Genomic DNA, 3,629 nt, shown 5'->3' with positions numbered 1-3,629 from the left:
GTATTACGTGGGCACTGTGTAGTAGTATTATCTGGTTACTGTATTATTTAGGGATTTTATGGCGGTATTATTTGAATAGCAAATGCTAGTTTTATTTGGGCAATAAATAATATTGCACAGGCGATTCATGTCATTGTCACGTGGGCTTTACTGTACTGTAGTATGAGTTGGATTCTATATAAAGGTATTGCTTAGGCATTGTATGACGGTATTATTTGAGGCAATAGATGACGGTATTATGTGGAGATCATTTAGTATTATTCGGTATTGCACTTTTTAACAATGCTTATGTGGGTTTTTTTAGGAGACTGGTTGGAGAACCCTGTGGTAGCCCTAGTTGTGCCATGCTGGTCATAACCCAGCTTTCCAAAGATCGGATATCCCTAAATAACGGCTAATGAAAACCTTAAGTACATGGACATTCTGCCAGCGAAAAATGATGCAGTAAGTGCCTTGTGTGATGGCGGAGACAGAGTTCTCCTGTAATCTCTGATCCACATCTGCGGCCGCACAGATAGCACCGCAGGGATTTACTACATTCATTAACTTGGGGTAGGGGGCGAAAGAGCGGCGTGAAGGTGAGATGTCGTATAGGATGACAAATCCTGCATCTCGGGAAACTATAGAACAACGGGGAGATGAGATTATTCTTACCGCAAGAACAAAACCGTTACACACGTTATGGCGCCCCCCACAGGTCGTTTAATTCCCTCACACCATAATCGAAATGGCTCCCTCCCTTGCATATTTACATAGGTGACCGATATTTTTGTGTCACCAGGTGCAGGGCTAGAACCTACGACGTGAGTGTGATAGCGGTGTTATTTATTAAATTTTTTTTATTTATTTATTTTTTTTTATAATTGTGTCATAATAGATTTTAGAATTTTTTTAGTGGCCGATTTGCCCTGTACCTGGAGCACGTGCGGTCCATCCAGATGTATATAGCTGTTTACTTACATATACTTGGTAGGTATTGAGTTGGGTAGAGCAATCGGGATCGGAAAAGATTGGATCGCAATCGGCGATCGAGCAAATTTCACGATCGCGATCGGGATCGGCTGGAAATCTCAACATCGGCTCATCCCTAAAAGTGACTTTTCCCATAGGAAATCATTGACTAGGGTTGAGCGATCGGGATCGGGAAAGATCGGATCACGATCGGCGATCGAGCAAATTTCATGATCGGGATCGGCTGGAAAATGATTGGAAATCGGATTTTAAAATCAATCCTGAAATCTCAAGATCGGCTCGACCCTAGTGGTGAGAAAGAGTGACTGCGACTGCAGGCCCAGACCTGCTCCGTAGCTGGAGACACAAAACGGTAGATTGCACATGAAGACTTTTGGCCGAGTTCCTTCCTATTTCAGTCCATTTCCTGTGAATCCGGGCGGTGGCGTCTTATCTGGGCCTGTAGTAAAGATGACATTTGCGATTCCTATTAGGAAGGTAATTCCAGATAATTCCGTGTTCATTACACCGCCATCAAGATGATTACCACGACAATGTCAACACAATATCATGGGGGGGGGGGGGATGTGACAGAAATAATACAGATAATAGGGGCTGTGTGCAGATTTTATTGTGTAATTACGGACCGGGAAGTGGACGAATCGCTGCGCTACATGCTAGTTCTGTCATGTGGAGCTTCTCATGTACTTAGCGTGTAGTCTGCTGACACGGTGATGATTTGTGGCCCCCGTAATGGTGCGGCAGATATCAGCACTAAGAATTCGTCTCATTTTGGCTTTGGCCTAAAGATTTTTTTGGGGTCAAGTACGTTTGACATGATCCAGAACTGAAACCTTTAAACTCTCTTGAGACCCCCGAGTGTAACAGGCGGAGGCCCAGAGAAGATGTAAATGATAAAAACAAACAGTTATACTCACCTCCCCTCACCTGCCGGAGTCCTACGCTCTCTGGATCCTCTTCTGGCCTCCTCCAGCCTCCTGAGTGACATCATCTGCTCTGTGGTCTCCATCAAGGCCTGTGATTGGTCCTCAGCCAACTGAGGACCAATCACAGGCCTCAGCAGTGACCACAGAACATGATGTCACCCAGAAAGCCGGAAGAGGCCGGAAGAGGATCCAGAGAGAGCGTAGGACTCCGGCAGGTGAGTATAAATGTTTGTTTGGGATTTTTTACATCACTCCTAGGCCTTCACCTATTATACTCTGGGATCTGAATGATTTCACTTTCGGTGACGAACTCCCAAATTTTTCAGGTTCGGGGCAAACCCAAATTTTTTTTTTCTCACAATGTACATTTTTCCGTATCAGTGTGTCTTTTTTTGAATATGGGATGCAAACAGGGGGAGAACATACCAACTCCTTGCAGATGGTTTTTTTTTTGCCCTTGGCGAGATTTGAACACCTGGACTCCAGCGCTGCAAGGCTGACCACTGAGCCACCGTGAGGCCCCTTCCAATCTGAAATTTTTGGAAAATTTGGATTGCATTTGGTTCGCTCATTTATAGTCGCCACCTTAAATATGGTGCCTGCTCAGAAGACGTGACTATTTAAATTGGCTCCGCCCCCACCGATCCCCCTTCAAGGCAACGATCATCAGCACGATTGAAGGAGTTTTCCACTTTGTACGACATCCAGGAGCCTTCTGAAGGCTCCTAGGCCTATCATAGACACATGTCTGTGGCCGACCTCTACAGTTATGCAGTGATTTTCCCAGAGACTACAAAAGAGGGGATAACAAAAAAATTTCAAAATTAATTTATTTTTTTTAAAAAACCCCACAAAATATAAAAATTCAAGTTAAAATTTCTCGCTTCTCTGTCAGACGTCTGCCCCTCGGACTATAAGGCCTTTTTCCTCCGTTTCTTGTGGTCCTAAAAACCAGTTCCGTTCCCGTCCAAGTCTACTGTTTTAGGTTGTTTTGGTTCAATTTTACAACTTTGACTTAATTTCTCAAAATTTGACAACTTCTGGGAAGGGCTGTTGAGTTTCCTGATACAAAGCTCCAAATCCTCTGCATAGTTATAGAGTTAAATGATATAATTCTGTCACCACAAGAGGGAATCTGGAGTCTACCGCATACATGTATACACTGACCCCAATAATAAATCTGTATACTGAGAGCTCCCCCTAGTGGGAATCCTACACCTGGATGAAAAACTCTACAACTCATGAAGGAGATGGAACATGTAGTAAGATCACAGCTTGTTCTGCTGCCAGGACCACCAGCGTTCACCTGTAGAGACTGGGAAATAAGTATTGAATTTCCCTACAGTGCCTCCTCAGGAGAAATGGGGTATTACACTGATGGTTGTGCTGGGTCCTCCAGAGCTGCGGATGCTGTTTAGGTAGGTACAATTTGGCAATTTGGGGCATCATGATGATATTACAGGGACAACAAAAAATTCTCCACAATTTGACAGGACAGGAGGACTGCGGGCTATTGGGGACTTATAAGATGCGGTGCTTGCTGATCATGGGCTGTGTGTAGCATGTTGTATGAGACCATCCATATGTATAGGGTGTAGGAGCACACCTCCCCGCTGTCACACACCTCTCCTGTCACTACCCCCAGCAGTCACATCCTGCAGCCTCTCTGCTCTCAGCATGCCTGGGAATAATGTGCTCTGACAACCTGCAGCCAGATACAAGCCCATGTCA

The sequence above is a fragment of the Leptodactylus fuscus genome, chromosome 6 (assembly GCF_031893055.1).
Source record: "Leptodactylus fuscus isolate aLepFus1 chromosome 6, aLepFus1.hap2, whole genome shotgun sequence".
Lineage (NCBI taxonomy): Eukaryota > Metazoa > Chordata > Amphibia > Anura > Leptodactylidae > Leptodactylus > Leptodactylus fuscus.
Note: the sequence above shows the minus strand (reverse complement) of the source record.